The 12,014-nt window shown below is 37.1% G+C and overlaps 1 long non-coding RNA gene across 1 annotated transcript in view; it reads left to right on the plus strand.

Moving 5' to 3' along the window:
- The first annotated feature begins 1,709 nt into the window (after window positions 1-1,709).
- Window positions 1,710-12,014, plus strand: part of LOC148425604 (uncharacterized) — a 79,460-nt gene continuing 69,155 nt past the window's right edge. The window contains exons 1-3 of the long non-coding RNA XR_015865125.1: window positions 1,710-1,831; window positions 1,903-2,092; window positions 3,179-3,434. This is a non-coding gene — a long non-coding RNA (uncharacterized LOC148425604). The remainder of the gene's footprint in view (window positions 1,832-1,902; window positions 2,093-3,178; window positions 3,435-12,014) is intronic.

Here is a 12,014-nt window from a genome sequence, read left to right on the forward strand (position 1 = left end):
TCAACTGACTCTGAAAAAAGTAGGGACCTAAATACAATCAAATTGACCCAACTACGAGGCACACTTCAAAAAGACACCAGTGTCTGTACTGATCTTATTCATTGGCACATGCAACAAAGCTGGCATGAACAAGTAGGAACAAGTTGGTAAGGCATGACCAAGGGACACAAAAAAATGACATGAAATAAAACAAAACCAACACTGCCAACGGAATTTCATATCATGACAGAATTATGTATTTTGTTTATTATTATTGAACAGATTTAGACTGATCAATTTATTTAACAGTATGTTTTCAAAATATACATGCCTGGGTAGATTAAATTAATACAACTAACTGGCCCAAAACTCTCACATGCTCTTCCAGTTTCGTGTCTTCCTTCTGCTCCTGAACTTGCCCTTCAAGCCACAACAGGAGCCTAACAGATTATGCTGAACGAGATGGCAGCCAATCAAGTGTCTACTTCAGAGTGTTATTGAATTTAGTCAATTCTAGCACAACTGATGTATAAAAAAACAGATTTAATAAGCATACAGAAATCAGAAAGTTAGAGACGTTTTTCTGACGCTTAAAAAAAAAACAATGATTGAACTATGACTGAAAATTCATTGATCACACTTAATCTGACAATCTGACACTCCAACAAAATAGTTTTTTTTAGCCAATGAACATTTGCATGAATTTGAACAAAAAATGTCATCATCATCTTCCATCACTTTTACTATAAGTCCAACCCATATGCTATTTTGAACATGAGAAACTCATGAAACTTTTGTTCTACTTTTGCTCTGTTCAAAACTTCCATTCATCCATTTTCTAGACCCCCTTATCCTCGAAAGGTGCGCAGGCTTGCTGGTGCCTATCCTAGCTGACCTCAGGCAGTAGGCAGGAGACACCGTAAAATGGTTGCAAGCCAATTGCAGGTATTCTTACTTACAATAATTACCATAACGGTATGAGCTAGAGAGTGGACGTAAGCAGTCAGTGCTTGTTGCAGTTAACAGCAGCTCATGTTAGCCAGTACAGCAATATTTTCAATAACAGAAGTGACTAGACTGAACCAACGTGCGAGTCCATTCTCATTCACATACAGGAATATTACTAAAATGGAGAGGATCATGTACGTAATGGTTATGATGTCTCCAGCTGATTCAGTGAGTGAACTGGTTAGAGAACATGGAAAGGCATTCCATTTGACTCATGAAACATGGCTGGTGCGCAATTTCGGGTATGGCAAAATGAACTTCAGCTGTGTCGTGAGGAAAAGGAAAACCAACTGCTTTGAACTGTGAGGCGGACGTGCTTACCAACGCTCCACTGAGCCGCTGTTGAAAACTTCTGCTTTCCAAATAATTATAAGTCGTCCTCTTCGGTTAGTCCAGTTGGACAACAACTGTACAACAACTTGGATGAAAACAACCCCCACCCCCCAAAAAAAAAGTGCAGCAAAAGCACCAAATAAACTAAAGTAGGTTTTTGTGTATATATATATATATTTTTAGAAGAGAAATGACTCAAGCTGTGTCACGAGTATAGATGATATTAGGTGAAGTAGGAACTGTTGGTCACCAATATGCACACTGCACAATATTGGTCAAGTGAAGTCTATATGGAAGTGTGCATAGTTTGACTCGGAGAGGGCGGGACTCTTGTTTGGAGAGCGCAATGAACTAGGCGCGGCCAAAACGAGCCCCATCCATCTATCACACGTGTAGACAAAGGGGGGACTCCACAACACAAAAGCTGCATGTGTCCTAACAAACTTTATTATTTATTTTTTTACTCCCATACTACACGCGCGGCTACCCGCAAGGAGCAGAGCACCTTCAGGTAAGTTGCCTCAGTGAAGACTACTTGCGTGTGCGTGGGCTCCCTTGGTGATTTTGCGTGTGCTTTTCCAGTAAAAGTTGCCGCTCTTGCTGGTGCGTCAGCGCTCAAACTTGAGCACAAAGCAGCGAAGGTAGAGCGGCGTAGACACACAGCGGCAGTCAGGAGAGAGAGAGAGGAGCGGTCCCTCTTTTCCTTTGTCTGATGCGCTGTCTCGAGCTTTTTGGACACTACTTGAACGGACGTCATCATGCTCATAATACAGTATGTGGAATTCAATTAATGTTTACAAACTTTGATGAAAGTGATGATAGGCTTATTTATTTGCCTTATTTTGTTCCTTCGGGATGTTGCGACTCAAAGACAAAGCAGCCGCCTGTCAGAAGTTTACAGCGAACGCGACCCTTCGGTGTGTATATGTCTGCGTAGAGGGCACAAATAAAGTGATTTTTGTTTCCTCATGCAAACGAAATTACACAGCTCGATAAATCTGCTAATTGTTTTTATTCGCGCTCCTGCAAGCTTACGAATGCACTATGGGAATTTAGAACAACGTAATCAGGTGTAAAAGTGTAAGAAAAGAAGAAACTTGTTGAATGTATTATTAAACAATTGTGAAGAAATTGGAATGTTAAGGCTTCAATATAAGTGTCATAAAACTTGTTTAAGAGTTGAAAACTTCACGTTTACTGGAAACAGATCAACAGGTATAAGTCTCAGCAGCTTCTTTGTTACAGTAAAGGCTCCTTTGTTCTCAGCCCATACAAAGAAAACTTCAGAAAGGTGCACAAATCCAGCGGGAAATAACTTTTTTTAAGTGGAACATTTGATTTTTAGTGAGTGCAAATTTTTTTTCTTTTTCTTTTTTACACCTTAAATGAAATATACATGTACTTTTGATCACCATAAAATCCATGAAGCCTCCAGTCAGGCAATGGATTTCCCAAGTTAGTTCTTTTTAACCCCACAACACTACATGTTGAATTTATATAAACTTTCCTTGAACAAGTTTTTGAGGTTTACATTCCATATGTCATCCTTTCCTTTAATTTTAAGTTATAATGTACTGTACATTTATGCTGGGTTTGCAGTTGTTTTTGTAGCAAATTAGTTAGTCGGAATGGCTAATTTCAGAATTTTTGAATGTGTTTTTTTTTAATATATATAATTTAATCTTTTTTTTCTTCACCAACTTGCAAGCTTAGACAACCTGACATATTGTCAAAAGTGTTTGTTGGTGATACATTGTTTGGATTCTTAAAATGTATTTGTAAATCATTTAATAAACCGATTTATCTGTTGTTGTTTTTTTCATGATTTACTTTTTTTGTGTGTCTTCCTTGATTTCAGCTGGAAACTAAAACTCAGACATTTGGAAGGCAGACGGAGGAACTCCAGAGTCATCTATGAGGACGCTTTAAGGATTAGGAGACAGAACACTTTTATTTTTGGAGAAGATGAGGACTCTGGATTTATACCGCTGGAGCAGCTTTGCCTTGAGGGATGCGTTCAAGATATACATGGAAATGTAAAAACCTGGATATACTTTGGAGATTAAATGTTCGGCAGGATGGCAGAGTACTGAATTTTGAACCAACGTGGTTAAGTAAGTAGATTAACGCCATACTTCTTCTTTATCGGTCAGAGATTCTCTCACAATCAATATACAAACTACTCGGAGTTCAAATAGATTTAGAATAAATGTTGTTTTGGAGACATTTTATGTAATATGAGGTTTTCTCACACATGTGCGTTTCATTGTTTCTGATAACCAGCTAAATGGTATTGCAAGTTGGACAAATGGCTATGTGCCAAGCAGAAAAACTTATTTGTCTTTGCCATCAAGCATTTTTGTTGTCAATGCAAGCTGTATGGCTAATACTGTATTGTAGCACCAACATACATACAGTTGTTTTATTTATATTTAATGAAACACTTATTCGAATTTTGGAGTGCCATTTCGGCTTTTGTTATTTAAAACTGTTGCTGTTTAAAACTCATTACTTTGATAGTCAAGTGAGAGGAAGAATCATTTGTTTGCATAATGTTTGTCATTCAATTATTTCAGGCAAGCATCCATGTACTGGCAAAAACCTCAAATGGTTTAATAATTATTTTTAATGTGTGCTAATAATGCATGTAAGGGAAAGTTAGGACTGAGAGTGAGAGACTCATGCTCCTTTCATTCTTTCTGCAGCCCCTTTCGATGATGTCATTGAGAACCAATGAGCACAAGTGTGTCGTTGCTGTTAATATTCAAGCACCTCCTTCAGACTTATATTTGCATAGCACGTGGCCCCGCACCATCACATTGTCACTGTGCATTATTGGCTGAGGAGGAACACATCCACAACCAACACATTCTCCTTAAAATCAGGGTGAAGGAAGTGCAAACACTGCTTGACATTGTGAAAACACAAATTGATTTGCTTGGGTCGATGCATAATATTGTGGAGTGTAAAGTGCAATTATGCTGCAAAACTGCAAGATCTCCGCTTGTGGATAATGTAGTCGGCCTCGCATATGAAATTGGACACTGCCTTGAGTCCTGTTTCTGTGTTTGAGGTGCTTGAAGGAAGGGAGAAAACACTTTGGGTGTGATTTTTGGTAAGGAATTTGCATTTTATTACAGCAAAGTCTCTCTACACAACAAGCAGAAATCGATAGTCAGAACTCGTTGTGCGCCGTTAGCGCCAATGAGACATTGTCGGAATGTTGGCATTCATCATGGGACGTCGGCTCTTCAAGTGACAAACGCAAAAAAAAAAAAAATAAATAAAAACAAACAAAGGGCTAAAGTCGAAATCTTAATCCTACGCAATGCGAACAAGCATAATTTCTCACATTTTTTTTTCACATCCCAACGTTGATGTTCGGCTTAATGCCCACCTGGTCAGAAGAGTACAAGAAGATCCATCATGTGTAAAAATGAAAGCTGTCTGTTTATTTGCACATAAATAAAGCTACAGATGTCACGTGAGAAACCCACAATGCATTGCACAAAATGTATGTCACTCTGAAGAAACAATGACTATTTCCATCTATGGCACAGAGGAGTAGAATGTACGTAGCGGTTGGCGTCGGTGCACATTGTTCATAGTGAATTTATTGAGTCAATCTACTACGTAATACGCCAATATCGACAGGGGGCCACAACGGCCCATCATGGGGTTGGTGTGTAGAGGGCCTAAAGGCCACAGGAAAGTTGGATTTTCTTTCCAGCATAGAGGACTTTTAATTATAGGCTTCCACAATAATACTGTATTTAGTTGTGTTGACTATTGCCATAACTTCTCTGTAGATTTTTACCCCCGTATCATTATTATAGGAGGATACCTACTCATTTGTCAAGGTTGAGACAGATCTGCTCATAGTGCTATAGTGTTTTAATGTGTTGTCGTACAATTTTGTTCTCCTCCCCTACAAGCTCGTGTCACATTTTGATGTAGTATGTGCCTAGCGACTATTACTGCCAAATCGTGGCCCTTTTTGCCTAATTAACATTCATTTATAATAGATATCTTCTTGTAGTTTAATAAGAGAAAACTTCACACCCTTAAAGAAAAATGACCAGCCATTCAAAAATTAAATTTCATTCACAGAAATTTCACGAAGCAAAAATATACAACCTTTTTGTCATCCATCCTTCCATTTTCTCGAGGCACTTATCCTCACAAAGGTCGCAGGCTTGCTGGTGCCTATCCCAGTTGGCTTCGGGCAATAGGCGGGGAAAACCCTCAACTGGTTGCCAGCCAATAGCAGGCCACAGAGGGATGAACAACCATTCACGCACCCAATCTCACGTAAGGACAATTTAGTACACAGGTGTTGAACTCCAGTCCTCGAGGGCCGATATCCTACATGTTTTCAAACCTTTTCCCTCAAAAACACCTGATTCAAATGATTGGGATCATTTTGAAGCTCCTGCAGAGCTTGCTAATGAGCTAATCATTTGAATCAGGTGTGTTGGGGAAAGAAAACTGGAAAACATGCAGGATGCCGGCCCTCGAGGACTGGAGTTCGACACCTATGATTTAGTATGTCCAATGCACCTGCCATGCATGTTTTTAGGCATGTGGGAGGAAGCCAGAGTGCCCGGAGGGAGCCCACGTGGGCTAGGAGAAAACTTGTAAACTCTATACGGGAAGGCCGGAGCGCTTTGATTTTGGACTTGAACTCGGGTTACGTTTTGTTTATGTTTGCCTAAAATATGATCAACTTCATGAGCTGTCATTTGTTTACAGTAACTCATTCAGATAAAACACTTGTCATCAGGGGTCCTATTAAAAAAAGAGTTAAGATGAAAATGAAAATAATTTCTTTTTTATTTTATTACTCCACTGATTAAGAAGTATTTTTCCATGCATTCACCAGTATATTTATGAAGTAAATACTGTCATCCATAAATATGGATCATATCCACTATCCATGCTACCATTTAGACCTGCTTTTTGTGAGTCTAAACTCCAGATGACTTTTTGTCATTAGATTCTCGGATGCACTGCTACATCTGCTGTAATGTTCAACGAGGCATAGTATGGTCAATTAAATTCACTAATATCGTAAATGACAGTTAGCCCAGCATAAAAATTAAAATGCACTCATTTTTATACTCTACTTTCTGTCACTAAATTGCCACATGTGTGGGTGTCGAAAGCACTGATTGCCAGAACACCCAGCGAGGCTCAACACGGTCCAAAACATGATAAACTTTCCCCAACATGAAAGTGAAGATGCACCCATATTTATAGCAAGGGCATGATGGCCTCTCCACGTCAATAAGGTCCCACATATTCTAACTGACAGTCCCAGCAGGACACATAGTGAGTCACAATAGTGATGTATCTGAGGTTTATCAATAATTAATCTGCAGTTGTTAATGGTAGCAAACTTCAACACCGGTAAACCAGCAATCATCCGCCTTCTGCTGTTTATGTGGATCTGGTGCGGGTCACTGCCGAGAAGTGCCTGGATCAGTGGAATGTGGGTCAATCAACGGTACGGTGACACACAGGTAGGACAGATATAGGTCAGTGGTATTGAATGGGTGCTGTTGAGTCATGCAGACGGGGTTAGAAGAGATACGGTGTGTGTGTGGGTGTCTCTGTGTGTTTCTGTCTCTGTGTGTGTTCTCGATAAAAAGATGTTGAGCTGTTGAAACAGGAAGGTAGTGTTCCTGTTATGTATATCCTGGTGGCGTGCACTAGGCCAAACACTGATTTTGTTTTTATTATTTTATAGTTTTCCATGTCATTATGCTTCTATTATCACATTCTGATGTTTCTACTCTCAAGTTAAATCACTGCTATGAGCTACATCAGCACAATACTGTTAAAACAAATAAGACAGCTTTGCAAAGATAAAAAAGGTTTCTCTATCATATTCTTCTTATAGTATTGATTGGCCGACACAATACAATCATACAATAGGGACAAACAATTTAGGACATTTCAACAAAGTCACAAAGGCCCTATACTGAACCCACAATCTTTGGGTTCGGGGAACAAACGCGCAACCACCTGAACCATGCTAGCAGGGTGGGGACTGAACTGAGCTGCCAATACTTATGTCAGGTGAATGTATCATCACCATTAGTCGCCACAGGCAATTCAATGCATTTATGTCATTAGATTGTGCAAGAGTAACCAAAGACCAATGAAATGAGTGTTACATACAACTAACTAACATGTAGCTAGATTTGATCACACTCATGCATACATACATATATATATATATATATATATATACATACATACATACATACATATATATATATATATATATATATATATATATATATATATATATATATATATATATATACATACATACATACATACATATATATATATATATATATATATATATATATATATATATATACAGTATATATATATATATATATATATACAGTATATATATATATATATATATATATATATATACAGTATATATATATATATATATATATATATATATATATATATATATATATATATATATATATATATATATATATATATATATATATATATATATATATATATATATATATATATATATATATATATATATATATATATATATATATATACAGTAAGACACACAATTCCCAGACTAAATTCAGAATTTTGCTGAAATGACTCCAAAGTACATGGGAATACATTTTGAATAAAGCTATGGAGGTTACCTTGGTTCATGAATGAATACTTTGTTTTTGATTGACTTGGCATCTGCTTTACACACTGGACTTGCAAAAAAGTTGTTATGTGGGAGTTTTCAGTTTTCTAACTACAAGCAAGATTTGAATGTATCCTTACTTTGATCGTCTCTCCGACCTCCTTCATCTTTAACCAAAGCTGCATCCCTCACTGATGTAAATGCTCGTTAACAAGACAATTGTAGCTGTTGAAGCTACATCGTTAATATGGCTTAGTCATAGTAGAGTGTTTTAAACCACAAAGCGTTCTATTTTCATGCCCATTGCCCAGCGCAAACATATTCTGGCAAACAAGTTGGAGTTCAAGTTTGTAAATGGACCTTGGGATTTAGCAGCATACAATGAATAAAAATGAATAGAATAAACTTCCATGTAGCTTGTTTCCCCTCATTTAAAATATATCCTCTCACTAGTCAATCACAGGGAACACAGTGATAAACAACCAATCACACTCATACCTTAGGCCGATTTAGGGTGCTCAACAGACCGACCTTGCATGTTTTTGGAAATTGGGAGGAAAGCAGGCAACCCAAAGAATACAAATGCAGGCGCGGCAGAACATGGGAATTCCACTCGGGAAGGTCAGAGCCTGAAGCAAACCCGGCGACTTTGCACTGTAAGGTGGACATGCTCACCATGTCTCCAGAAGAACATTTTAATTCCGTGTTAATATCTGACATTTAGGGTTAATGAATCCAAAGTTAAGTTCCTGTATGTGATTAGCACTGCTCTACTGCTTGAATTCTTTAGTCAAAAAGATTTTGTGCCTTAAAAAATTGTGCTGCAAATTGTATTATTGATTGACTTTCCCTTTTATCAATCGCAATAGGTAATGCAGGCCACTACTGTACTCAAAAGCTACAGTACAGTAAACTACAGTATGGTAAAACATAGCACTAGTCTCACCACAACGAATTGTACGGACGGTTCTACTTCTCATCCTGTTGGAAATGATCAGGGCTTAGTATTACAACTCAGTGCCTGTAGCTGTGAGATAACTTAGCATGCTTTGCTGGCATGCTAATTCATCCCCACACTGGGAGACAGGGATAAATTATTATTATTATTTTTTTATGTCTCCAGCAGGCACCACATTTGAAGGAATGGGGGGGGGTCAAGAAGGAAAAAATAACAACATGAGGGTTAATGATGCACAGAGTATAAAGGATGGAGACAGTGAGGGATGTGTGAGAGGGACGGAGGATAAGATAAAATGTGCAAAAAGGATGAAAAAGATTAGATTAGTGCAGACTGAATGTAACATAGAGCTTCTTATATCGGTCTCTCTTCTGTTGATAATCATGCCTCCACTTTGACTAAGTGGAGTTGTCATTTTATACATTTGTGATCATGGAATTGCACTATGTCTTCGGTCATATCGGGCAAGAACTGCATTATGAGAGGTTTTTTCTTCCAGCAGCACAAAAGTGATGCCAAATCACAAAAAAAAAAATAAAGTTTGAATGATTAGGGCAAGTACTTACTGAAAGTAATTTAATTTGAAAAAGAAAATAAAGGCAAACGAGTTGCAGCACTTACATTAATTTAAAAAAAAAAAAATCAAAATAAATAAATGTCCAAAATAATATCCATGCATCCAAGGATCTTTCCAATTCATTTGTAGAATTTGAACAATTTGAACTATCTTTCAAGTACTTCCAGGTCATCTCACTTGGATAAGATAGGAAAGGAAATCTCTTAGACAAATATGAGGCTCTGAAGAGGCCCTTTTATTTTCTGGAGTGAAGGAGATGGTTGTTCACTAGCTGCCTATATTTGCTTAAAATAACGAGTGAAACATTGCCATGGCATTACAAACTACTGGCTAATTAAACTGATCTGTTGTAAATAATGTGAAACAAAATATAAGTTGAACCCTACTTATGAAAAAAACCCAACATTTTTCATCAAATACTATTTTATGTGAGTGTTTTGGCTACGTTAGGAACATTTGATTCTATTTTGCAAGTGAGGTGGAAAAAGATTCTGAATAAAAATGTCTTGACTAACCAGTAAACATCCAATTATTATGCCAGGGTGTGGTTTTAACTTGTAATAATAGGTTGAATCTAGGTGACACCATTTTAACAAAGAAGCTTACATCTTTGACGAAAGATATTTTATTACTGAGTGGTGTCAATGCAACACTGTCTGAACTTTTAACTCTGCTTGATTTGCAGTGTGAAGATTTTACCTGATTTGTCCTCATTCAGGTGTAGATGTGAACACATTGGTCCAGCAGCCCCAGCCTGCTGTCTGTCTGTCGGTTAGAGGTCATCTTACTACATCTACAAATGCACAGCATGTCGCTGTCTGGGTATGGCCCTATAATCCCTCTAAAGACCTGGGGTTGTGTCAAAGCTAAATCTGCTGCTCACACCAATGCACGCACGTATACATGCATACATGCACAAGCTTGACATATATATATATATATATAAATATATATATATATATATATATATATATATATATATATATATATATATATATATATATATATATATATATATATATGTATATATATATATATATATATATATATATATATATATATATATATATATATAAATGTGCGCGTGTGTGTGTGTGTGTGTGTGTGTGTGTGTGTGTGTGTGTGTGTAAGATCAAACCTTTGGATATGTAAATAGGCTGACTTAGAAAATGGGTACATGGTGTAAATGCCAGGATTTCATCACAGATAAATCTGTTATTGTCTGGTGTTTAGGAGATTATAAAGCCCAGATTTATAGACACCAACAAATACAGCCATGTGTCATTCAAAGATGAACACTAGATTGCTTAAAGTTATCAGGACTGGTCGGCTTTAACTTCTATAGTGATTCAGTAGATCATAAGGGTGTCAGCTTTTATAGAGTGCTTTCTTTTCCTTTGTAGCTCTGCATCGCATTCTTACTTCACCTCCATCCAGGAATAGCCATTTCATCAGCATCTTCCTTTTTTTCTCTTTGTGGCTTCAGTTGCCTATTTCATTTGTATTACTCTTTTTTTTTTTTCTTTAAGTGGCCATGCTTGTCAATAAAACAATAGATCTTACAAGAATAACAGTGTGCATCTGCATTTGAATATTGCTGCTTGCTCTGTGGTAAATTGTTGCTGCCAATTACAGGATACCCAGAAATTTTGCACCACCCCAAGCTGTTCAGTCAGATTAAAAAAAAAAAAAAAGATCCCCAAAAGAAAAATCATATTTGCCAAATGAGCATGATTTGCCAGTAGAGCATGATTTGCCAGTACTAATGATTTGATTAGCCAGCTATTAATGGCTAACCAATTAAAGTTTGAATCAAGCACAAAAATGCACAATAAAAACGATATTGTAAGCACTCACACTCGGATCAAGTCTTCAGCATGTCACATCTTATTGACACCGTGACCTGACCAGTACCGGACCAGTCTCTTAGTGACTTGCTGCAGAGCAGGCAGTTTGGTAGGACTAGAAATTAAGAGCAATTACCTAAATACACCTGAACATGGAGACAAAACAACATAAACATTGTCAAACCCTAAGGTCATGATAGTTGCTGGATGTCATAAAGTGGAAAAAATGCTTTAAAGAGGGGATGAAAAAATGTAGCAGTCCATGTTGTCAAGTGAAAAATACGTAAGGCAGGGAAGTTGTGAACTGGGGGTCCGTTGTATTAGTTTTATTAACACTGAGCATTGAGCACCTATTAAAACAAATTTTAGGAAACCAATATGACTTTCATATGTCTTTGAGTTCATTTGAAACACGAAATATCAATAGTGACTAAATCTTCACTGAACTTTCAGATATAAAACGGGATCAAGTCACAATAATCACTGTGAAATTTTTTTTCAGAAAATATTACAACAGGCAGTTAACTGTTATCTGACCCTACTGATTCAATAATACAATTTAGAAGAAAAAAAAAACTGTATATAAAACTGTAAATGGCAACTTGCCTGCATTGACGCTGTATG

This window comes from Hippichthys cyanospilos, chromosome 3 (assembly GCF_059441005.1).
Source record: "Hippichthys cyanospilos isolate Australia breed blue-spotted pipefish chromosome 3, RoL_Hcya_1.0, whole genome shotgun sequence".
NCBI lineage: Eukaryota > Metazoa > Chordata > Actinopteri > Syngnathiformes > Syngnathidae > Hippichthys > Hippichthys cyanospilos.